This window comes from Giraffa tippelskirchi, chromosome 2 (assembly GCF_054371585.1).
Source record: "Giraffa tippelskirchi isolate mGirTip1 chromosome 2, T2T-mGirTip1v1.2.pri, whole genome shotgun sequence".
In the NCBI taxonomy this organism is placed as follows: domain Eukaryota; kingdom Metazoa; phylum Chordata; class Mammalia; order Artiodactyla; family Giraffidae; genus Giraffa; species Giraffa tippelskirchi.
In genome coordinates this window covers 194675249-194700985 of record NC_137276.1, presented here as the reverse complement: position 1 = coordinate 194700985, position 25737 = coordinate 194675249, and positions in this window count along the sequence as shown.

Sequence of the window (25737 nt, the reverse complement as noted above, 5' to 3'; positions counted from 1 at the left end):
TGGGTGAAAAGAAACGAAAAGAAGGAATCTCCAGTCTGTGAAATAAATGCCATGGTGAAGTAGTATACCTCACGGTGACTGTAATTAAGAATACTGCATTGTACGTTTGAAATTTGCTAAAAGAGTAGATCATAAAAGTTCTCATCACAAGAAAAAAACTTCTGTAACTATGTACAGTAATGAATGTTAATTAGATTTATTGAGGAGCATACAAATAGGAAAGCATTACATTGTACACATAAATCTGTTACATTTTAATTATATATCAATAAAAATAAAGATTTAAATAAACTGTCCATATTGAAATAATTACACTTTGTAAATGTGAAATAAATATGTGGTAATTACATATTATAATTTATTCATTCAAAAGGGTTTTACTAACCACTAAATTCAAATTACTATACCAAGCTATGAGGGCTGGAGGACATGAAGATTAATAAAACTGCATTACTAATATTAAGGAGTTGACAATATAGAAAGGGAGAAAACATAATAGTAACTTTTCTGTAAAGCAGTGTAAAATAAATGCTGCAAAATTCCCTTGCCCCTCCCCATAAAAACCAAAACAGAAGAGGAGAAAGCAAAATTCTTAGAAATTTTGGATGGAACTTTAGTTATTAGAAGAAAGAGTTTAAGAGAGGAAGCAGAATAAATCGTGTCCAGGGAAGAAGCTACAGAATGAAAGAGAAGCTAGAGTTGGATAATAATTTTATGAGAGAGGATTACAAGTCAGAGACACTTCTTCCAAAGATAATGACTGTAGACATCAGAGACTAAATGATACACTTAATATGACAGCAGATTTTCTTGAGGAAAATATTAGCTTAGAAAATGAACTTATAATGAAATCTCAGTATGTTATTTCAGATCTTGCTACAATACTAATAAAATGTGAATATTTGTTTGCTGATGAGCTTCATTGAAAAATTAAGTGTGGCGATAACTGCGAAGGATCCGAAATTTACCCTACTTGCAAGTTAACAAGTTAGCCTGCTACAGTTTCATGGATTCTAGCAGAAAACCTAACTCCTAACTCCAGAGACAAAAAGCATTATAGCTCACAGTAATGGCAGTAGCAAAAGTCAGTATTTTCTCTACCTGGTTCCTCAAGCCCTAATTCCTGCAGGAGGATCAGGTTTTTCGTAATTGAGTGCTTGGATCCAAGATCATACCTACCAATGAAAATCTTGGCATTCAATCCAATTATGTGTATTTTGAGGATGAAATGGTTAGATAGAATCACCGACTTAATGGCCATGAATTTGAACAAACTCCAAGAGACTGTGAAGGACGGAGGAGTCTGACATGTTGCAGTCCATAGGGCCACAAAGTGTCAGACATGACTAGTGACTGGATAACAACAATAATTTGTATTATGAAATATTTCCACAGATAATTTTGATTTACATTTTTATTAAAACCACTTAATAAAAGTTGAATTTGAAAAAAGTTTCAGTAAATTTGAATCATACTGGAAATACATCAATTACTGAGCAACTCTTTAAGTAAACTTTGTATATGCCCAGCACCATGCCAGTAGTAGAAGGGACAAAAGAAATCTTAGATGAAATTTGTTTTCTAAGAATTTATATTCTAACTGAAAATATGAAAAAAAAAAAATTAGAACTTGCAACACAGACTAAAAGATTAAAAATAGGTGTATAAATAGAAACATTTCAAAATAATACTTCTTATTATGGTTTATTAATTGGGAATTGGTTATCATATGTGCAAAAGAAAACTTCAAAGTTTCAACATTTATATATATATATACTCTCCATGTAATAAGAGGCAATATACATAGTTATTAAAAGCATGTATGCTTAAGTCAGAGATCCTTTGCTGAATCCAGCTGTTTGTCTTAAAGCAAGTAGTTATTTTAACCTCATTAGATCTCTAAGTCCTTATCTGTAAAATAAGCATAATAATTGAATGGACTTCATGGACTGTTACAAAGATTAAAAAGTTAATATATGTAAAACTCTTGTAAAACTATCTGTGACACAGTAATTACTCTATTTTAACTTTCAGTGTTATCTTTAAGTACCAAATAGCTGCACCCTATCAAGACACACATATGCAATTGTTTATTTACTTGACTCTATTTCTTACAAGATGGTAAATATCATGAGATTGGGTAACATATTGGGTTTAGTGCATGTACAATGCCTACACAATGTCAGATATATTATAGCCATTTTATACTTACTTTTAAAAGGGTGGGCAGAGGGCAGGGGATAAAAGAAGGAAAGAAGGAAAGGAACTGCAAACAAAAAAAGTGAATGAAAATAGTCTCTTATATTCTCAGATATATATGCGTTTAATTTAAATATAGCTGCAACATTTTGTTGAGTAAGTAAGGAGCAGAAATAAAGGTGGGCTATCTGATGGATGAGAGATTTATAGGGCTTTAGGGAGGTCATGGATGGGAGGGTCGTCTGTGCAAAGAAAACAGCATAAACATAGATATGCAGATGTTAAAAGACATAGAATCGTTAAGAAAAAATGTATTTTCTGTGGCCTCAGTGCTTCATTCATGGGGAAAATTGAACAAAGCGAAGCTGTAGTGGTAAATTAGATCCAGACTTAGTAAGAAGTGATATGTCATTACTTTTTTTTATATTGAACAAGATGAATTCAAGGTTTTCTTTTTCTGTTTTTGACTTTTTGTTTTTATTAATTTACGTACGTATTTTATGTTTTAGGTATTTTTACTTTTTTTTTTTTTAAAGAAAAATCAAATGTTTTCCTTTTAATTTTTCTAGCTTTGAATAATTCGGTACAGTGGCTACTTATGAAAAATAAGTATGTGCAACATGTTTTATCACTCTGCTATTGGAAACCTGAGCCAGTCCCCATGCTGTAAGACCCTCTGAATAATTAAGATATAGAGCCGTGATGCTGTAAATCACAGGGTTAGCCCCTGGGTTGGAAAGAGCCTCAGGTTTTGGACCGCCATCCCCCCAACTGCTGAATCCCCTCTACAACATCGCCACCAAGTGGTCTCAGAACCCCTGTGGGAGAAACTGGCCTGGATTTACTCTCCAAATTAAACAGAACTAAAATTTAAATATAACTCATAAAAAGTGGTGTCTTTAAGCTAAGATCTGTATAATACCGATCTTTAATGCTCCTAATTCTTGAAGAAGACTCATCTCTTTTTCAAATAGAGTTTGAGGCTTAGATTTGAAATAGCTACTTTTTAAAGTTAAAAGTATTCATTTAAAAATATATCTTTCTGTATACAGCATTTTTGACAGAGGTAGGGAAAGAAGAGGGCAGGAATTAATGAACATGAATATAAGTATAGCCAAAGAAAGCAGGAAAGAAGAAAAAGGAATGGACAACACACTAAAAACAGCATAGTGTGCTTCTTCTATTTGCTTTTGTATTTTATTTTTAAGGAATGTGCATGACTTTGTTATAAAAGATTTATCAGTGTCACAAGTAATGAGACATAAGCTAGTGTTTTTATCAACACAAGCAATAAACGCTTAAATGTTTAAAGCACTTGGCAAGACATAGGCAGAATTTGAAATGAGTTGAAAGGAATGATCACAAATAATGTGGTATGCTCTGCTTGTCCCTAAAATACACACAGGTTTCTGCCTTCTTATGCCAACTGTGTTCAGGAAGTGATTCTATTAAGCTGAAGCTACAAATCCTTATTGGTCACTTTATAAAGCAACTACAATAACAAAAACAAAACTAAATAAAATACTGATCCAACTCAGAACCTAACAAAACTTTCCATGGTGAAGAGAACAAAAATTATTTACCCTATGAGAACAGCAAACAAAAGTGCCTTTGTTTAGCTCTGAGGGAGATAACCTGGCCCTGCCTACCTGTGAATGACTGTGACATTCTTGAAGTTACTAGCACATTCCCCTGCCTGAAGTGCTAGGGTTTCCCTGGTGGCTCAGTGGTAAAGAACCAGACTGCGAAAGCCGGAGACATAAGAGACATGGATTTGATCCCTAGGTTGGGAAGATCCCCTGGAGTAGGAAATGGCAACCCACTCTAATATTCTTGCCTGGAGAATCCCATGGAGAGAGGAGTCTAGCAGGCTACAGTCCATGGGGTCGCAAAGAGACAGACAGGACTAAAGTGACTCAGCATGCACACATGAGAACAGCAGGTAACCGTATTCATTCCTTAACTCAATAAACATAGAATTACTTATGGATTAAAAATAATATCCCTTCTGGAGTTTGCAACTCTAGGTACCCCTTTTCTGAAAAATAGAGAAAAATCACAAAACTAAACGTATCGTTGATATGGCAACAAGATGTGTCATATTCAGACACTACTGCCAAAATTTTACTCCTTCATCCATCTCAACATTATTTTTATGCATTTATACATTTTTACACTCTGCTTTGTTTCAGGGTCACACAAACATGCATGTGCACACACCCTCATGTACACATGCACCATCACCCCTACCCCAACTCCTAAAAATTCAGTGTGGAATTGAGTGACATAGGATGAAGAGAAAATAAGAGAGGGAAAATTATAAAACCAGGTTCAATAAGCCATACCAGGTGGCCCAGTGAAGTAAAAGCAAGAAATGATCGTTAGATGAACCTAAGAGCAGTCTCTAAAACCTTTCTTCTCAGACTTATTGGACCATAATCATTATCATTTCAAAACTGCTCATTGCATTGACTGTGTCTCCATGGCTGCCATCTAGTGTCATTATAGTCTTTTTTCTGCAGTTTGTCAGAATGATTGGATGTTGCTCTTTGGTACCCCTGCTGATGAGGAAAGTCAGGATAGCTTTTAGGAATGGGTCTGGGAGAGTGACCTGAAATAAGTGACGCATCTTTTCCCTTTGAAACTGCATACAAAATATATCTCCTATCACCAGCTTTCCTCCTAGAACCTGCTCTTTACCTGTCTAAGTTAGTGGGCTCAGCATTCTAAGTTTTTACAAGCATTCTGTTTTCCTTGGGTGGAGGGTTAGATCTTTCTTTTTATATTTAACAGTAAGGACTCTTCCCTTACAAAGCAAGGTAGATATTTTTTTTTTTGGGGGGGGGGAGGAGGAAGAGAGTACATAACAATCAAATAGAACCAAAGCCTCTATGTTTTGAGAAATAAATCTCTATTATGCAATTTTTAACTCATTTGGTTAAACAGAAAGATATATTAAATGTAGTCTGTGACCAAACACAGCTAAAGGTTTGATAAAATTTACTGAGAACAAAATGCAACCTACATGTAATTGATTCAAAATATTTCATCCAAATATAGTCTCTACAAAGACCTATTGTCAAATAGTAAAAGTCAACTGTTCAACATTTCCAGCTACATGGCATATTATTTCAGTCACTGTTCTAGGCATTTTATACATAATATAGTTATCCTTTCAAAAACCCATTGAGATAAGAATCATCCCTTCATGACAAATTAAGAAACTGAGACAGCAAAAGACTAAGTCATGTGCTTGGAGTTACAGAGCTGGCTGGTGGCAGAGCCAGAATTCAATACACTGCAGTCTGTTCCCAAGCTCTGATCTCATCTACTAGGCTAGTTTGCCTCTGAGAGAGGTGTGAAGTATCTATGCTGACTTATCTTCTGATATTAAGCTTTTAGTTTTATCATCATTTATTTTGATGCCAGAACCAGTCACTGTAACTTAATTTAGACAGTACTTAGATTATCTGAGATCATTTAGTTAGCCTCACAAAACAATACATCAAAATTAATCCTGGGTGTAGTATGTCTCTTTTCTAGAATTACGGAAGTAATTTTAATGTTCTGTGGCTTGGTCTCTTCACTTATAAATTTGGGATTTTCATATAATTTGTTTCTCAACTACAAAAGGAAACTGAACTTATATGATTATATAAATCAAGGCAGTTAAACTCCCTGAAAATCAGTGCATATCCAGCAGTCCTCCAACTGGTAGGACATTTCCCTAAGGATACTGCTTTTACTTTTTTTCTCAACTGATAAAAGTACATGGACCATGGGTATAGGATTCCCTCAGATGCTGCAAAAATGTGATTATGGGACCACTACTTAGATCTACTCCATCGAAATCTCTGGAAGCTTGGAATCAGAATACACAATAAGCTCCCATGTGATCCTTATATACTAGAATTTGATAATCATTACTCTTGAACAAGCCTTGGTTCTCCAGCCTGTTGATGCATTCAATTCACTTGGGAGCTTTGAAAAAAATTAAACTGAATGAATTATAATCTTGGATGGTATGAGGCCTGAGCATCTGATATTGTTAAAAATTTGCCAGCTGCCTCGCTGTGCCTCACTGTGCACTTAAGCCTGAGAACCACTGCCTGTCTTCAAGTTCATCGAAAACTACGGAAAGGGCACACCCTTTCTCATTTCAATAATCTAGGAATGATTACTACATCATTAATTACTAAAATAACCATCCTTGCCAGGTTATTCTTTTCAACTTATGAAAATGTTGAAATGCATGTTTCATCCTTACTGTCACCCTGGAGGCTACTGTATTGATTTCCTTTTTACCATTACAACAGGAGTATCCATGGTCCAACAAGATCACATGACAGTGGTCTTGACTACATGGCTTTTGGGGTTGTTTATAACTGTGCTTGTGGAGTTTCTTGCTCTGACAGTATACTAGAGAATGAAATGCTTTTATACACCCTAAACTTCAAGCCCTAGTTATGCTCTTGAGACTTAAATACTATTCATGAGTGATGCTATAGAGCCTGTTAAATCTCCTCACTCTTTCCATATGGAAATGCTTTGCTCAAAACTGTTCGCTAGGGACGGAGGGAAAAAAAAAGAGGAAATTATTTAAAATACATTGGGATTTTTATAAGGACATGCTATATACTGTATACCCAAGTGACAATTTTGAATGGACCGTGATGACCCAATCCTTTAACTTTGTGATTTAGTCTGACATTAACATCTTAACTTCCAGTTCAACAAATTCAAGTTCAATAGTGTAATGAAGCTGGATGCCACACTTATTGCTGCTTTTAGAATGTACTTTGGGGAAATTGATTTAGGCCCTTTTTATCCTTGGGAAACATGATTTTATGCTTTTAACTTTGAAAATGAAAACAATATGTAATAATTTGAACATAGAAATTCACAGCAAAAATGAGTGGGGCTTAAGAACCAACTGGCTAGAGACACGTCCCTAAGTTACCCTGGTTAGCAAAAGCAATAGATATGTGGAGACAAAAGTTGATGATCAATAGAGAATAGCAAATATGGCATTGAATAAAGAAATATAACTGCAGTTCCTGATAGTTATCTCAGCGTAAAAGCTTTAAGAAACATGTCCCACTTCAAGATAATCCAGATAAAGAAACTATTGCCTTGCACACAACTGAGGACAAATCAAATTTTCTTAGCCAAGAGAGACACCCGTGGATTTGAAAAGGCTTGCAGATGGTCTTCACAAATGATGCCTTGGAGATAATGACATCAATGGAGAGGTAAAAAAACCCAGTGGCTGGGATTTTGACAGCATGTGCTCCATTTAATGACAGTAAAAAAAAAACAGAAACACTTTATATGATGTATTCCACATTGTACTTACTATCCTACAAGAAAACTGCAATACGGTAAACAAAGGCAAAACAGATCCATGTACAGTTTGGCAGTGATATGTTTCCAAACACTGATGTTCTTTCTTTTCCATTCCAGTTATATCATGTTGCTCTATGCCACTAGGTACCTGCCTACTAGAACTAATACATCGGTGACTTCTGCAACAACCAGGTATCTTATGTGACTACCTCACTCCCAATCAGCAGAATCTTTCTACAGTCACCAAATTAGATTCACAGTCCAGTAAGACTCCACGTGACACACCAAGTCGAGTCACCTTGGCTCTTACATTTTAAAATTATACAACTTAAGAAGCACTGGTCCTTGAGAAGATAAGGAGCTTACTCTAGAAAATAAATCAATGTATCATTGCTTTTATCAAGAAAGTATTTCCCAAAGAATTGTCAGCTGAGTCCAACAGTGTACTTTGTAATGAAATGGCTTTATATCTCGGTGCAATGCTTTATCTTGATGCAGACCAGTAGAAAATGATTCACAAACTTAGCAGCCATCTTCAGACTAGATTTGGGGTAGCACTGTTTAAAATATTTATTTACATCTATAATATCTATCATGATTTGAATAATAGGCCCCTAAAAATTATACCCTCCCCTAACCCACAGAACCTATAAAAATGATTTGATTTGGAAAAAGGATATGTGCAGATGTAATTAAGTTAGATGTCTTGAAAGGAGATCACGCTGAATTATCTAGGTGGGCCCTAAACTCAATGTCAAGTATCCTAACAGGAGACACAATATGAGAATAGACAGAGAAATTGGAGAACACCACGTGAGGACAGAGGCAGATACTAGAATTATGCAGCCACAAACCAAGGAACACCTGGAGCCATCAGAAGCCGGAAGAGGCACAGCCCTTGAAGGGAGTTTGGGCTTCAGATTTGTGAGAGAATAAATTTCTGCTGTTTTAAGCCACACAGTTTGTGGTGATTTTTTTTATATATAGTAGCCCTAGGAAATTTATATAACACTGTAACTTTCTGTTATGTTAACTTCTAAAAAATTAGAACATATTTTAGGGAATATAACTATATTATATATACATATAAGTATATGCAAACACATATATACATATGCATAAATGCATGTCAAGGACAGTGATTCAACAACAAATTAAAATTTAATGGTTGCAATTCATAGTTTACGCAGTTCTTACAATTAGTCAAGCCAAGGACTCTCATTTAGGTTAAGTACATTTAAGTCCGCAGAACAACAAGAATGAAATGAGCCACTTGTCCCAAATATCTCTACTAAATTTTTGTTAGCAGAAGGGACTTTTTTCTTCCACAGAAACATCATGAATTATAATAAGAAACTGGACATGGCATTTATGGTATGATTTCTGTATACACATAAAAACATACCTAAATATATAGAAATACAAGTTTATACACTGTTATCATTTGAAGCATAAACTGAGGAAGCATTAATATGTGAGTTCATGATTTTAAGTGTAAGAAATTCTCTCGTATTCTATTTCCAAGTGCAAACTGATTTGGAAAACGATTGCGAGAATGCCCTATAATTAGCCCAACCATTTTATTTTTTGTTCTCTTCTTTCAAAAGGGAAGGAATAGTTTGAATCTCATCAGAGTGAACCACAGTGTACAGGCTCTGGATTTCTAATCCATCAAGAATAAAACCCTTTCCAGGATCTCTCACCAATATCGCTTTTCTCTTTCTCAAAGCATTTATCCTACAGTTCACCATGTACAGTCGCACCTGCATGGTATATTCACATTCACTGCTGGAACTGCCAAAGAGTGACTTGCAGTTACCACGTTTCTGTTAAAATTAGCTAGGCTCTCTCTGTCTGAGAAACATCTGCTTTGAGTGATACTGTAGCAGCTGTGATGATCTAATAGTAAGCTAAGCACTTCAGTATTCAATTGTACAAAAGGGGCTTTGAGGAGAATGATAAATGACCTAAATTAGATGACGATTTTTAAGTACCTAATTTTAACCTTGCCCATAATGAATGCTTTTTTCTCAAGCTTCTTTGCACCTGTCGCTCTTGGAAAGCAAGTAAAACGCGCCTGCTTGTCACTGAGTTCAAGTTGCACGCTCCACAGCTTGGTAGGCAATGTCTGAAATGGCGGCATGAACACATATTGTGCCTTTTAAGTCCTTTCTCTTCATTTGGTTTCCTCTGATTTCCTCTGGTCTGAAAAGGCAGAACTTCCTCCAGAGATGCATGTGTACTGTAAAAATAATATTATATAAACCTACACATCCTCCTTATCTTGTTTCATTCTTAGACTAATCAATATTTTTCTCACTAAAAGCTTTTCCATACAGAAAGAACATTATTTTGATTTAATTGTATATTTACATGTCTACATTGTTTGGTAAATATGTGCACTAGGTAATATTTACCATATGATTATTAAGAAGGTATATATCCACTTCCTTAAAATTATAAAGTAATTGGGTCCTAGTTGTCAAAGGCAATCCCTTCTGCCTCACCCACTCCCACCCTTTTCCATACACACATTAAAAACAGAACAATGATAATATTCTTACTACCCTGAAAACAATGGAATAGTAAATATCCAGTTTACAAAATACTTCCACATCAACAAAGTATCTGTTTTGTTTCTGATAGTAGGATCATTCAGTAAGCTTCCTCTGTGATAGATAAATGATATAAGATTCAGATAGCTTAATGGTGGAATCTAAAATAATTCTCAGGTTTGCTTTAATTATATTTTTATCTGTTTTATTATTTACTCCCTCCATTACATAAAATTGATAAAAGAAAGGGAGTCCTTAAACATAGTATCAAACAGTGATCAAAAGGCTGTGCCTTCAATGTATGAAAAGGCATAAAACGAACTGACTTTCCATTATTTTCTTTATTCAATTAACTTTTCAAAATTATCAAAGTATTACTTACACACAAGAACGGGTAAAGTAACACACTGGTGTGTGACAAAAGCTGATATATGTTCTCCCTAAGTCTTCTCCATTTAAATCCTTGTCTCCAATAGATAATCACTATTGTCTTTGCCCTACTCTAAAAACACACAAACATTTACACACATGTAGAGTTTTATTTTTAAGGTGTCTTTAAGAAAATGTATTACTTCTGTAGACACTACTTTTCAACTTGCTTTCTCTCCTTATATATCATTGGCATATCTCAGGTGAACGGAGAAAGAATTCACCAAAGACATGCTCTCAATTTAGGCCACAGCTGGCATTTACAATGGCTTAGGTGAAGAAGACCCTCTGGCCTACTCACCCCTTCCTTCTGAAGGTATTTTTATTCTTCATCTCGTGTTATCAACCCAAGTCAGGATACCTAGAGATCCTTAGTAGTATATGCCAGACACAGTGACTTCTATATATTACTTTACTTTTTTATATCTTCTGGTATTTCATGGTTACCCATTCAAAAGCATATACTCCTCAAAAGCATATAAACCTTCCATCATTTAGAGGACATTCTATCTCAGATAAAATCTCAGTCTTGGGTGTATGTCTACCCAAAGATGGACATTCACATCATTTCCAGATTTTTGCAAAAATATTTACTATAAGAAACACTGCATTTAACATTATATCATGAAAAAATAGGGGTATACATACATATTTTTTAAATTTTATAGGATAGTTACCCATGAGTGGGGCTGTTAAATTTATGTCGGTTTACATGTACAACCCTTTTAATATGTGCTATTGCTTTTTACAACTTTTGACAGTCTTACAGAAAATTTTTCTCATTTTTATTTTGATGTGTGTTATTCTGACTACTATTATTTACTATTTAGATTTGCTATTTTGTGACTTTTCTCCATTTTCTTTGTTCTTTAATTTTGGTAATTTGTCAGTTCAGAATTAAAGACACTAATCCTCTGTGCTTCAAAAATATACCTATGAAGCTTATTTATCTGTTGACCTTATTTATGACATAATTTTTTTTCTATGTTTGAATAATTCTGTCTTCTGACTTCCAAGTTTCTGGTCTTGGTTTAGAATTTTCTCCTGTAATATTCGTAGATCTATTAAAATATTTTAATAATTTTAATGTATACATAATTTATTATTAGATGCAGTATAATAGAATCTGTTTTTATTTCCTCCTAGGGAGACAGATACTTAATATTCTCAATGAATTTGCTAAAATTTGCAAGATAGATATTAAGAGGGTCAATCCACCATGGGCCCAAAGCATTCTTGTGTATTCTTGCTGAGTATGCCAAGAATGAAAGGTATTCACAGCTCTGTATCCATACAATTTCTCAGGGTTCTATTTGCAGCAAAACCCTGGAGGATAAAGGCCTCTCTTTCTTAGAAAAAAGTTTACTTGTCTCTCATTATAAAAGTGGTAGATTCCCCAAACTCAAGTCTTTCTGTTCTGTAACAGAACCCATTGCAGGAACAGGCATGCACTTAATCCGTCTACTTCACCTGCGTAAGACTTGAAAGGTAAAGAGAAATGATGCAAACATGCTCATATCACTGCTGTGACATTAGAAGGAATCCTTTTCTCTCATTTGAGAGTCTAACGTCTTCGGTCAGCATCCATTAAATAGTAAAAGAATAACTAGAGTAAAATCCCATACCTAATAGTAAAGATTAGATAAATGTATACACACATATACAACCATACATATACAAACATAAGAGTTTCAGTGAGCATATTTTCAAGATCTTATGTTCTTGATTATTTCTATCACTTGATCTAATTTTGATAGTATATATAAAAATGTAAGTTTATAACTGTGCTTAATTATATTCTCTTTGAATTTTGCTTTATATATATTTGTTCCCTGGATTGCTTAATCCACTCAGCATCTCTTTTGTGAACACGTTTTAATATGAAATAACGCATATTTTTTTAATAAATTTGAAGTCAAATTTCTTTTTGTCCTTACTCTCTCAGCTTCAGATTCCTTTTTGTTTGCACTTTTTCTGTTAAAATTTTCCCATTCCTTAATTTTCAAACTATTGTTTTCACTCTGATCTAGGTGTGTCTAACAATTACATCACTGTCTTTTTAAAAATCAAAACTAGTAATCCCTATGTATTGCCATCATCAGTTCAGTCACTTAGTCATGTCTACCTTTTTGCAATCCCATGGACTGCAGCACTCAAGGCCTCCCTGTCCATCACCAACTCCCGGAGCTTGCTCAAACTCATGTCCATCGAGTCAGTGATGCCATCCAACCATTTTATCCTCTATTGTCCCCTTCTCCTACTGCCTTCAATCTTTCCCAGCACAGGGTCTTTTCCAATGAGTCAGGTATTTGAATCAGGTGGCCAAAGTATTGGAGTTTCAGCTTCAGCATCAGTCCTACCTATGAATAGTCAAGACTGATTTCCTTTAGAATGGACTGCTTTGATTTCCTTGCAGTCCAAAGGACTCTCAAGAGTCTTCTTCATCTCAGTTTTCTTTATAGTCCAACTCTCACATCCATACATGACTACTGGAAAAACCATAGCTTTGACTAGACAGACCTTTGTCAGCAAACTGCCATCATAGTGAACAAATTATTTACGTTTTATTTTTAATTCATGCTATCCTAATCTACTTACTATTTTTACCAGTGTCTATTGTTATTTTTATCTTTCCTTATATATTATGGCTCAATTAAATTTAGTTTTTACATAGAGTATTTCATTTATTTTTCAAAGCAATACTCCAAAATGGGCATTATTATCCCCATTTTAAAGGGAGAAAAAACAAGGACTCCAAACAATGGAATGACTTAAGATCACAAAGCTAAGATGTGGTAGACACAGGATTTAAATCTCAGATTTCTGTCTCCAAAGACCATTCTCCTTCCAATACACACATTCCATTATATATTATACATTGGTCCATCTTGCCAATGAAAACTAATAAAATATCCTAAAGATTTTTCCAATACCATTTGAAATTTGCTGCCAAATATGAAACTTTTTATCTCTGAGACGATATACTACACTTTTGAGGACAGGGCACCTCCTTCTATAGCTTTCCTTTGAAAAGGGAAAGCCATGGGTTTACATGTGTTCCCCCTCCTGGACCTCCCACCCACCTCCCTCCCCATCCCATCCTTCTGGATCATCCCATTGCCCCGGCCCTGAGCCCTTGTCTCATGCATCGAACATGGAATGGTGTTCTGTTTCACATATGATAATATACATGTTTCAATGCTATTCACATGTAAACCCATGGCTGATTCATGTCAATGTATGGCAAAAACTATTGCAATGTTGTGAAGTGACTGGCCCCCAACTAAAATAAATAAATTTATAAAAAAAAAAAAAAACATTAAAAAACATTAAAAAAAAAAAAAAAAAAAAAAGAAAAGGGAAAGCCAGATACAGCATTCCAGGATCTCCTTTCTCAGCTGGTTCTGAGTTAGAGCTGCCAGTGGGGAGCCTTTGGTATGAGAACTGGAAGGTGAAGGAAGACATTATTCCCTGGGGACAGCTACAAGCAGATAAATGTCGGTCCACAGCAGTTTCCAGGCTGTAGTAGGCAGCTGGCAGAATGACTGACAGTCTCTGGAAACTACTTACTTCAATAGAGATGCTGGCAGAATACTTCTAGAGTGCTTACTGTATTTTTTTCCTTTTGACCCCCTTCACCCATTTCTCCCACCTCTCTATCTATAAGCTTGGTTTTTTGTCTGCTTGTTTTTACCGTCTTGTGGAATTTTCTTTTTTTTTTAGATTCCACATATAAGAGAGATCGCATAGTATTTGTGTTTCTCTGTCTGACTCATTACACTCAGGATAGTGCCTTCAAGGTCAATCTTTGTTGTCACAAATGGCAAGATTTCATTATTTTTTATGGTTAAAGAATATTCCATTGTATATAAATATGCTACAATTTCTTTACCCATTCATCCATTGATGGCTACTTAGGCTGCTTCCATGGCTAGGCTATTGAAAATAATGCTGTCATAAACATAGGGTACAGATATTTTTTCAAATTTGTGTCTTCATTTTCTTTGGAAAAATACCCCAAAGTGGAAATGGTGGATAATATGGCAGTTGTATTTTTAATTTTTTGAGGAACCTCCATAGTCTTATCCATAATACCTATACCAATTTCAGTTCAGCTCAGTTCAGTCGCTCGGTCGTGTCCGACTCTTTGCGACCCCATGGACCGCAGCATGCAAGGCCTGTCTGTCCATTACCAACTCCCGGAGCTTACTCAGACTCATGTCCATCAAGTCAGTGACGCCATCCAACCATCTCATCCTCTGTCATCACCTTCTCTTCCCGCCTTCAATCTTTCCCAGTATCAGGGTCTTTTCCAATGAGTCAGTTCTTCACATCAGGTGGCCAAAGTATTGGAGTTTCAGCCTCAGCATCAGTCCTTCCAAAGAATATTCAGGACAGATTTCCTTTAGGATGGACTGGTTTGATCTCCTTGCAGTCCAAGGGACTCTCAAGAGTCTTCTCTAACACCACAGTTCAAAAGCATCAATTCTTTGGCGCTCAACTTTCTTTCGAGTCCAACTCTCATATCCATACATGACTACTGGAAAAACCATAGCTTTGACTAGATGGATCTTTGTTGGTACAGTAATGAATGTCTCTCCTTTTTAATATGCTATCTAGGTTGGTCATAGCTTTTCTTCCAAGGAGCAAGTGTCTTTTTTAATTTCATAGCTGCAGTCACCACCTGCAGTGATTTTGGAGACCAAAAAAATCAAGTCTCTCACTGTTTCTATTGTTTCCCTATCTATTGCCACGAAGTGATGGGACTGGATGCCATGACCTTCATTTTTTGAATGCTGAGTTTTAAGCCAGCTTTTTAACTATCCTCTTTCACCATCATCAAGAGGCTCTTTAGCTCTTCTTCACTTTCTGCCATAAGGGTGGTTTCATCGGTGTATCTGAGGTTATTGATATTTCTCTCAGCAATCTTGATTCCAGCTTGTGCTTCATCCAATCCAGCATTTCACATGATGTACTATGCATATAAGTTAAATACGCAGGGTGACAATATACAGCCTTGACATACTCCTTTCCTGATTTGGAAACAGTCTGTTGTTCCATGTCCAGTTCTAAGTGTTGCTTCTTGACCTGCATACAAATTTCTCAGGAGGCAGATCAGGTGGTCTGGTATGCCCATCTCTTTTAAGAATTTTCCACAGTTTGTTGTAATCTAAACAATCAAAGGCTTTGGCATAATCTAAAAGCAGAAGTAGATGTTTTTCTGGAACTCTTGCTATTTTTGGTGATCCAATGGATGCTACCCATTTGATTTCTGGTTCCTGTGCCTTTTCTAAATCCAGCTTGAACATCTGGTACTTCACGGTTCATGTACTGTTGAAGTCTGGCTTGAAGAATTCGAGCATTACTTTGCTAGTGTGTGAGATCAGTGCAATTGTGTGGTAGTTTGAACATTCTTTGGCATTGCCTTTCTTTGGGATTGGAATGAAAACTGACCTTTCCAGTCCTGTGGCCACTGCTGAGTTTTCCAAATTTGCTGGCATACTGAGTGCAGGACTTTAACAGCATCATCTTTTAGGATTTGAAATAGCTCAACTGGAATTCCATCACCTCCACTACCTTTGCTCCTAGTGATGCTTCCTAGGGCCCACTTGACTTTGCATTCCAGGATGTCTGGCCAATTTACATTCCCACTAATAGAGCACTAGGGGTCCCTTTTCTCCACCTCCTTGCAAACACTTATTATTTCGTATCTTTCTGAGACTAGCCATTATAATAGATATGAGGTGCTATTGAAACTGAGGAGGACTTTATGGGGTCTTCCCAAGAGTAGACAACCCTTGGTTCCCCCAACTCTTATTTGTATGAAAGCTTTTAGCTCCTTAGACTTTGCCTAACTTTCAAAGAGCAAATTTATCAGAAAAGTGAGAAAATGCAGGAAGAAACAAAAGCAGTAAATCAAGACAAAATAATAGCTTAGCTATAAAACAAAGTCAAGGAACTTTAGTTCCTCCTCAAGGGCTGTAGAAATACCCTGAACCACATCCCTATGTTGTTTTGCAGATACTACAACATCCACCAAATAGAAGAAGATAAATGCATGCTGACCACCAGCACCTAGACCCCAGACTGACTGGAAGCAGAAGGCCGATGGCAGAGATTCCTCAAACAATATCTTCTTACCTCTAAATCAACAAATTAGAGAATTGTGCAGTAGATCATCACCCTTCCTGTGACCCTCTCCCTCACACTGTCTTTAAAAATCTTTCCCTGAAACCCATTGAGGGTCTGGGTCTTTTCAGCATAAGATGCCCATCTGCCTTGCTTGGCACCCTGTAGTAAATGCTGTACTTTCCTTAATCACAACCCAGGGTCAGTATATTGGCTTTTTTGCAAAACACGTGAGTGGACCCAATATCTGAAACAATATCTCATTGTGATACTTACATTTTCCTGATGATTAATTGTGTTAATCATCTTTTCATGTACCTATTGTCCATCTTTGGGAAAATATTTGTTCAGACATTCTGTCCATTTTTATTCAGATTATTTACTATTAAATGTATTTTTATTGCTTTTTTCCTTATTAATTGGGAAATTTCTGCTATGATTTTTATTTCTGCAAATGATTATGCAGTAGTCTGCTCAGGCTTCCATAACAAAATATCATATACTGAGTGGCTTAAACAACAGAAATTTATTTTCTCATAGTTTTCTATTAATTGGTGTTCATATTCCTTTTGCACTGTTCTATAAGTGATTTTTGAATAAAGAAGTCAATTTTTGAATAAAGAAGTTTAACGATGAATCTGGAATCAGATTCTGCAGCTTCCTGTCTGAGACACTTGGAATGTGCCTGTTTCTTCATATATAAATTGAGGATAATAAAATAATCCATCTCAAAAGATTGATATATATATATATATATAAAAAATAAAAAACATAAAACACATAAAATGATTCTTAGCATACGGAGCACATTAAAAGTGTTGGTTTATCTTAACTGGGTAAGAATTGTTGATGATAAACATTTTCCAGCAGTAATTTTGTTGTTCAGTCACTCAGTGTGTCCGACTCTTTGTGACCGCTATGGACTGCAGCACACCAGGCCTCCCTGTCCAACACCAGCTCCTGGAGTTTACTCAAACTCATGTCCATTGAGTCGGTGATGCCATCCAAACATCTCACCCTCTGTTGTCCCCTTCTCCTCCTGCCCTCAATCTTTCCCAGCATCAGGGTCTTTTCCAGTAAGTTAGTTCTTCGCATCAGGTGGCCAAAGTATTGGAGCTTCAGCTTCAGCATCAGTCCTTCCAATGAATATTCAGGACTGATTTCCTTTAGGATTGATAGGTTGAATATTCTCACAGTTCACAGGATTCTCAAGAGTCTTCTCCAACACCACAGTTCAAACATATAAATTCTTCAGCATTCAGCTTATATACAGTCCAACTCTCATATCCATACATGACTATTGGAAAATACATACCTTTGACTATATGGCCCTTTGTTGGCAAATTAATGTCTCTGCTTTTTAATACACCATCTAGGTTTGCCGTAACTTTTCTTCCAAGGAGCAAGTGTATTTTAATTTCATGCAGTAATATGCAGATGTTATTTAACCACCATGTAGTTTCCAGAGTCATAGAAGAAAATTTTGATGATAAACTAATGCTTTATTGCACTATATTGTTTAATATATTTTATTTGTACTTAGAATTTAAGAATTGAAAAATAACATGGATTTTTTTTTCATAAATCTTGCCTTGAGTTTGGAAAATCTTTAGACTCCAGACTCATGTCTCCAATTACTGTTTTCTGTTTTGTTTAATTATATCAATACATAAAAATTTATTTTTAGGTTTCCTAATATACTTGGTATAAGCTTGATTTGTAGTCTAACTGCACATTGATCAGAAAATACAACCTATTTTGCCTCAATTCTATCAAACAGTAAAGCTTCCCTATGGATTAGTATGGAGTCAATTTCTATAAAAAGTTCACATTTATATAGCCTGGGCTTCCCGGGTGACTCAGTGATAAAGAGTTCACCTGGCAATGCTGGAGATGTGGGTTCAATCTTTTGGTCAGGAAGATGCCCTGGAGAAGGAAATGGCAACCCACTCCAGTAGTCTTGCCTGGAGAATCCCATGGACAGAGAAGCCCGACAGGCGATAGTCCATGAGGTCGCAAAAGAATCACAACACATATAGCCTATATTCCTGTGGAGAGGGCAAGTTACTACATATTTATCAGATTAAACTTGTCAATTGTGCTACTTTATGTTATTGAGCATTACTTCTCTTTTTAGTTTTTTGCTTAATGAATTTGTGAAGAAGTACATTATATCTCCCAAGATTACACCAGAGTTGGCTAGATATTATCCATAATAGTTTTCCTGTTTTTCTGTGTATTTAACAAATATATGATTTTTAGCCATCAATATTACATTTTGGATTACTTATTGTTTTTAAATTATATAGTACCTTCTTTTGGAGAAGGAAATGGCAACCCACTCCAGTATGCTTGCCTAGAGAATCCTGTGGATAGAGGAGCCTGGTCGGCTGCTGTCCATGGGGTCACACAGAGTCAGATACGACTGAAGTGCCTTAGCATGCATGCATGCATTGGAGAAGGAAATGGCAACCCACTCCAGTATTCTTGCCTGGGGAATCCCAGGAACAGAGGAGCCCGGTGGACTGCCGTCTGTGGAGTCGCACAGAGTCGGATACGACTGAAGTGACTTAGCAGCAGCAGCAGAGGCAGCAGTACCTCCTTTTAGCCTAAATAATTTTCACTTTAAATTCTATTCTATGAAATATTGATGCTGTGGTACTAACCTTATTTTTTAGGAGTTTTTTTATTTCCACATTTTCAACACAGATTTCTATGTCAATGCTTCAGTATTATCTTCCTATTAACTACTTATCTCTTCAACTAAGTCCACTAAAGCAATTATCTTACAAAAGTTTTAAATTTTATTATATTTTCCGCTGCTTTTAATTTATATCCCTTCTATTTTTCTTTACTAATCACTTCATTTATTTTCTTCCAGGATTTTAAATATACTTTGCTATGTACCTTTCAGAGTATTATGATAACATTTAATTTTCTCTGGAAGAATTCCCTTTCATTTACTGCATTTATTTTTTTCTTAAATCTGTGCAGGTGTACATGCATGTGTGTGTATTCTTTTTCTCTCTTTCTGTACCCACTTCCCAGTTTGGTAGTTTCATCTGGCCTAATATGGTTGAGCTCAGATCCAGATTTAATACCAGTATCTTCAGGTTGTTCATCCACAGAAACAAAGCAGATACACTCAGGAGTGGCCACGCCTGAAATCCTGTCACGTGGCCATGTTCTTAGCATTCTTGGAAGTACAAAAGTGACAGTCTCAGCAGTCAGTAATGGTTGCAGTTTATTTTAGCCTTCCAGCTTGAGAAGCGGAGCTCTCACACCCTGCTTTCAGGTCCGGTGTCTGGTTGTTGTCTGGCACTGTTTATAGAGGAACTTCATTCATGCTACTGCACAGGAAGTGAATCTTAACAACCTGTGCACATCTAGGCCTAGAGCCAGGTACTGTTCAATTCTTGCCACAGGTTTCCTTTTGTTTCTTGTCCACTGAAATGTTTAGATTGTTTTAAAACATGGTTATATCTTCTTTTTAACATCACACACAAAAAAATTGTAGTGGGAGTGAGTTTGAGAACTTAAAAGGTTACATACAATGTTGTTTTAAACTGGAAGTACTTAATTAACTTCTATTCTACCTTTAGGGCATATATTTATAAATGTCCTTGTCCTTTCTTCCTCAGTTTTGAGCTTGCCAAGAACCAAGAGATTCAAATAGCTACAAGATGTTTTGATATTTGGTCCTTGTACTAAAACTTTGATGACCCCCAAACATTTCCTCATTCAGAAAGATAATACATAAGCACTGTACCACATTACATTTTTTGCTTGAAAAAAAATTCACTTTTAAATACCATAACCTCTAGCAGAGGTGGTAATTTAAAACTAACTTTGGAGGATTATAGCCACATCCTCATTTGTTTTACATTTGAAAAAACAGTTAAGCAGCAATTCAAAATCTTTCTCAGTATAAGCAGATTCATTCATTCAGATTAACATTTTTTAATTAAAAAAGAATATAATTTGGTCAGTGTTTAGCTATCTGAATCTTTAACAGAGAATATTAATGCCTAGCATTGTAACAGAAGAGATAAATCTGAGCTTGGCTACAGTAGTCACTTCACCTTTCTACTAGTCCATAGCCTTTTTTTCCCTTTTGAGTTGAAGCAGATGTATATATTCTCATTAAGACATCAAAAAAAATCACAGGCTATTTACAAAGATAATTTAAATGTGAATCAAAATTTCTCGCCACATGTAAAGCATATTAGATTCAAGAGATAAAAGATAAAAATCATATAACGTCCAATCATCAACCAGAAAAAATTCTGTATTTCACTGAAGCGTTCTTACTTTTAACATGTATTTTCTGAGTCATTACATGGAAGAATTTTTTCAAGGAAAAAGGTTATACTGTCATACGATAATGAGACGATAAAATACAAGGGTAATTGGTGAACAATCATTTATTAACTCACAATGTAGAAGTTTACAGCAGTGTAAGACAACACCTGGTGGGCCAGACTGCCAAGGAAAATTCTGACCCTCCTGTTTAACAGCAGTGTGACCTTGAGCAAATTATTCCACTTTTCTCAGTTACAAGTTCCTCATATTTATATGAAAAAATGAACAATACATACCTCATAAGGCTATGTTGTTGTGCCTGTCACCCATAGTAAAGACTACACAACCATTCATGTCTTCACAGAAACATAAAAATTCTTTAAGCTTGCAAAATCAAGTCTACAACTCATAAATTTCCTTACCAAAGATGAGATCTTTAGTCTGTGATATCTAATTGCAAACTAAAATATCCATTTCTCACAGTGTACATATTTTGACTTCTTTCTTACCTTGTTAGAGGAAGTTGAGGACTTTATACTTGCAAAGTGAAAAGTAGAAAATACCATTATAAATTCAAACATTCTGCCTGGTTCCTAAGTAGAAGTGTATTTATCCTTATCTAAAACATGAAATAATAAAGATAACTGAGGGCTCTCTATCAATTACTTTATTTTCCACTTGTCTAAAAAGAAGTATTAGTATAAATGTTACATGAGAATAAACACAAAAGATAAAAATGTTATAAGAATATATTGACTGAGTATTCATTCAGCAGCTAGTTTATGTAAAATAAGAATTTCCACTATTGTAATAATGACCCACATCTTTACATGACATTTATTTTTTCAAATACCTAATGTAACTTTATCACATCCTGTGAGACAATTCTGAACAAGTGGCCTTAGAGGGTTAATTTTATGTGTCACTTGAGGCCCAGAAAAGAAAATGTTAGTCGCTCAGTCATGTCCTACTCTTTGTGACCCCATGGACTGTAGCTCCTCTGTCCATGGGATTCTCCAGGCAGGAATACTGGAGTGGGTAGTCACTCCCTTCTCCAGGGGATCTTCTTGACCCAGGGATGGAACTGTGGGTCTCCTGCGTTGCAGGCAGATTCATTACCATCTGAGCCACCAGGGAAGCCCTTGAGGATGTTACCTAGAGGTATGCCTGGGGGGATATTGCCAAAAGAGATTTGCACTTGAATTGGTGACTGAGTAAAGTAGATGCCCCCCACCCCCCAATGTAGGTGGACATCGCCCAATCCATTGAGGAACAGAACATAAAGGAGGGGAAAGGTTGAATTCTATTTCTGCCTGACTGTTTGATCTGTACATCAATCTTCTCTTGCCCTTGGTGCTCCTAGTTCTCAAGCTTTCAAACTCAGATCAGAATCTAATTGATGAGTTAGGTTTCTGGATTCTGAGCCTTCTAACTATAACACAAGCTTTCCTTGGTCTTCAAGTTACAGATGGTAGACTTTGGGACTTCACAGCCTCCAGTGAACCAATTTCTTATAATAAATCTCAAAATTTTAAAAGTGCTCAAAGGATAAAGGAACATTTGCTGACACCATTGCTGAAGTTAGCTTGAAGAGGTTCTCCAGGCAAGCCTGAAAAAAGTTGACTATCTACATATATAACAACTTCATCTAATTATATTCTTAAATGGATATATAAATAGACAGTGATATATTGCAACTTAATACAATATGATTTCACGTGTTCGTATAGATAAAACACCTAGTAAATAAGAAAGAGAAGAAAGGGAGAAGACCAATTCAAGTGCAAATCTCTTTTGGCAATATCCTCCCATGTGTAGTAGAACAACAATAAAAAGACTAGTGAAATTAGATAATTAGCATTTGGCAATGATAGTAATAATTAGTTCAGAGTCCTCAATAAAATCATAACAATTTGTCCTTGGATCGGTTTCTGAAGGCAAAAGAAATAAAAGCAAAAATAAACAAAGGGACCTAATTAAGCTTAAAAGCTTTTCACAGCAAAGGAAACCATAGACAGAATAAAAAGACAACCTATGTAATGGAAGAAAATATTTGCAAATGATGCATCTGACAAGAAGTTAATACTCAAAATATACAAACAGTTCATACAACTCAATTGCAAAAAAAAAAAATAAAACAATCCAATCAAAAAATGGGCAGAAGACTTGAACTGACATTTTCTTAGTTTTTATTTTATACCCATGTATAGTTGATTAACAATATTGTTAGGTTCAAGTGTACAGCAAAGGTATTCATTTAAACATATACATGTACCTATTGAATGGACATTTCTCCAAAGAAGACATACAGATGGCTAACAGGAACTTAAAAAGATGCTGAACATCACAAATTATTAGGGAAACACAAATCAAAACTACAATGTGGTATCACTTCACACCAGTCAGAATAGCTATCATCAAAATGTCTACAAATAACAATGTTGTAGAGGATGTGGAGAAAGGGAACACTTCTACACTGTTGGTAGGAATGTAAATTGGTGCAGCCACTGTGGAGAACAGTATGGAGATTTCTTAAAAAACTAAAAATAGAATTACCATATGATCTAGCAATACCTAAGTATATGTTTGGAAAAATGAAAACACTAATTCAGAAAGATATATGCGCCCCCTATATTCATAGTACCACTGTTTACAACAGCCAAGACATGGAAGCAACCCAAGTACCCATCCACAGATGACTAAATTAAGATGTGATATATATATGTGTGTGTGTGTATGTATATATATCTAATGGACTATTACTCAGCCATAAAAAATAATGAAATCATGCCATTTGCAGCAACATGGAGAATATTATGCTAGTGAAATACATCAGAAAGAGAACGACAAATTCTGTATCATATCACTTATATGTGGAATCTAAACTCTAATACAAATGAAGGCATATACAACTGAGAAACAGACTCACAGAAAACAAGCTTACCAAAGGGGAGCCTGCAGTTACCAAAGGGGAGAGGATAGGGGGTATTATGTTTAATATCTTGTAATAACTGATAGAGAGGATTATAAAAAATACTGAATCACTATGCTGTACACCTGAAACCAACAGAATATTGTAAATCCACTATACTTCAATTAAAATTAATAAGTTTAATAAAATTTAAAAAATAATTCAATGAAATATTTATATAATCTCAAGATATCACTCACAAATTATTTATTAATAACAATGAAGAAAAATAACAAAAAGTTACTCTATCCTGCAGAAACTTGGCAGTTCCTTTCTAATCCAATTCTATACCCAGATAGAATGCAATGAAAACACAGCATCAAAGTCTATGTTATCCCTGCTCCAAATGGATAACCAGAAGCTACACATCAGGAAATATCAGGTTAACAGTAAATTGAGGGATATTTCACTAAATGGCTAATATCTTCAAAAATGTCAGGGTCACGACAGTCAAGGAAAGATGAGGAACTAGGAGACTAGAAACACATAATAACTGGGAGTATTTCATGATCCAGGGCTGATGAACAGGGCAACTGACAAAACTTGAGTCGGGCTCTCTGAGTGAGTGGTATGCAGTACTTTGGGGCTATACCTGCAGACATTTTATGAACTGAAATTGTTCCAAATGACTTTTTAAACAAATGGATGGAAAAACATAAAAATAAAAAGTTAGCTATGGAGATTTCTCTGATGGCACAATGGATCAGAGTTCACCTGTAAATGCAGAGGACAAGGGTTTGATCTCTGGTCTGGGAAGATCCCATATGCTGCAGAGTAACTAAGCCCATATGCCATAACTACTGAGCCTGTGATATAGAGCCTATGAGCTACAATTACTGAGCCTGAAAGGTGCAACTACTGAAGCTTGCATGCTCTAGGGCCCATGCTCTGCAAAAAGACGAGCCTCCACAATGAGAAGCCCACACACCACACCGCAATGAAGAGTAGCCTCCACTTGCCACAACTAGAGAAAGTCCATGCAAAGCAACAAAGACCCAGTGCAGCCAAAAATAAATAAATAACAAATAATTTTTTTACAAGTTAGCTATGGTTGTAAACGGGTGTGAGAGTTGGACCATAAAGAAGTCTGAGTGCTGAAGAATTGTTACCTTCAAATTGTGGTCCTGGAAAAGACTCTCGAGAGTCCCTTGGAAAGCAAGATAAATTCAATCATGGACAGAAGAACCCGGTGAGCTACAGGCCATAGAGTTGCAGCTGAACATGACTAAGGCGACTTAGCATGAAATATCATTAAGAACAGAAAACATGTCATTAAGAACATGAATGTAAGATGGATGAGTTTACATATATATGTTTAGTGCTTAATTTGAACTGGAAGCAATAGAACTCATGATATATTTTCTGTTAAAATATATGTATTTTGCAGGTTAGGCTATTGGAAAGAATGGCTAGATATCATTTCCCACTAGTAAGAATTGAGACCCTTAGAAAATTATGTGGTGCCAGACAGATCTGAGTCGGAAAATGCCAAAAATGGGTCTGCAACATATTTTCACAGTGGAAAACAAGGAAACTATCAAAATTAGATTTCAAATGGACTCAAGAGCCAAAGCTTGAATTTTTTTCTCTTATAGTTTTTTGAAAAAATATCTATTACACATAAACCTGGATTTTTTCCATTAATAAAATTATTTTCTTAACTTCTCAGTATAAATATTTTTCCAGATTAATCTTTATAGTATATTTAAAATTACATCTTTTCTCCTCTGATGTTCCCATAGTTTATCTCTAAAAGATAATTCCATTTTATAAACATTTATACGAATTTAAGAATAAACTATGTGT